Here is a 1,291-nt window from a genome sequence, read left to right as displayed (position 1 = left end):
GCAGACCAGACGCTGGTTTGGGTGCCATGCCAGTTGCAGTTCAGCCAAGTTGAAGAGCTGCACTGCGTGTAGCCTGCAGGACTGCTCAGTGCTCACTGTGGACTGGTCTGGAGACAAGTTGTTAGACACCACAACAGTAAATTGATTGACAATGTTGCTGGATGTGGGCCTGTGCTGTGACTGTCTCTTTGTTGGATTGGGCTGTCTCTTTGCTATATGGGGAGTCTCCTTGCTATATGGGATGTCTCTGTTGGATTGGGCCATTTGTTAGCTAGATTGGGATGTCCCTTTGCTGAATATATGAGGATGTCTCTTTGCTGGATGTGATGTCTCATTTCTGAATATATGGGGATGTCTCTTTGCTAAATATATGGGGCTCTCTCTTTGCTGGGTTGGGCAATCTCTTTGCTGAATATATGGGAATGTATCTTTTAATGCATTGGATTAATTTTCATATAGTAAGTTGTAAGAGTTTTAAAACAAGAGTGTGTGCACTGAAGGACTCGGTGGGATGGCCAGTGGGCGGATTCAGTGGGACGGCCAGTGGGTGGGCCCTGGAGAATATTAGTGGTCAGGCCTAAAGCTGTGTAAAGGGCTCAAAAATTTCTGGTGTCTGCCCTGGCACAGTAGGTGTATGTAAGGGCACACACAGCCCGCTCTCAGGGGGCACAGTAGGTCTATATTAGGACACACACAGCCCACTCTCAGGGGCCACAGTAGGTGTATATAAGGGCACACACAGCCTGCTCTCAGGGGCCACTGTCAGGGCAGCCATCAGGATGGGACAGCCCATACACATGCAAGAGGCCCGGGCCCCAACTAATGAGTTGTTGCTGCTGTAGTAACTAGCAATTGCTAAAGCAGGGTGGCCACTGAGTGAGCCGATGCAGCTCACTTAGGTCCAGCTGCAGGGGGAAGGTGGAGTGATATCATCTGCACTCTGCCTCTCCCTGCAGACCAGATTCTGGTTTGGGTGCCATGCCAGTTGCAGTTCAGCTAAGTTGAAGAGCTGCACTGCGTGTAGCCTGCAGGACTGCTCAGTGCTCACTGTGGACTGGTCTGGAGACAAGTTGTTAGACACCACAACAGTAAATTGATTGACAATGTTTCTGGATGTGGGCCTGTGCTGTGACTGTCTCTTTGTTGGATTGGGCTGTCTCTTTGCTATATGGGGAGTCTCCTTGCTATATGGGGATGTCTCTGTTGGATTGGACACACACAGCCCACTCTCAGGGGCCACAGTAGGTGTATATAAGGGCATACACAGCCCGCTCTCAGGGGCCTCAGTAGG

The sequence above is a fragment of the Aquarana catesbeiana genome, linkage group LG04 (genome assembly GCF_042186555.1).
Source record: "Aquarana catesbeiana isolate 2022-GZ linkage group LG04, ASM4218655v1, whole genome shotgun sequence".
Taxonomy (NCBI): Eukaryota; Metazoa; Chordata; class Amphibia; order Anura; family Ranidae; genus Aquarana; species Aquarana catesbeiana.
This window is presented reverse-complemented; position numbering follows the sequence as displayed.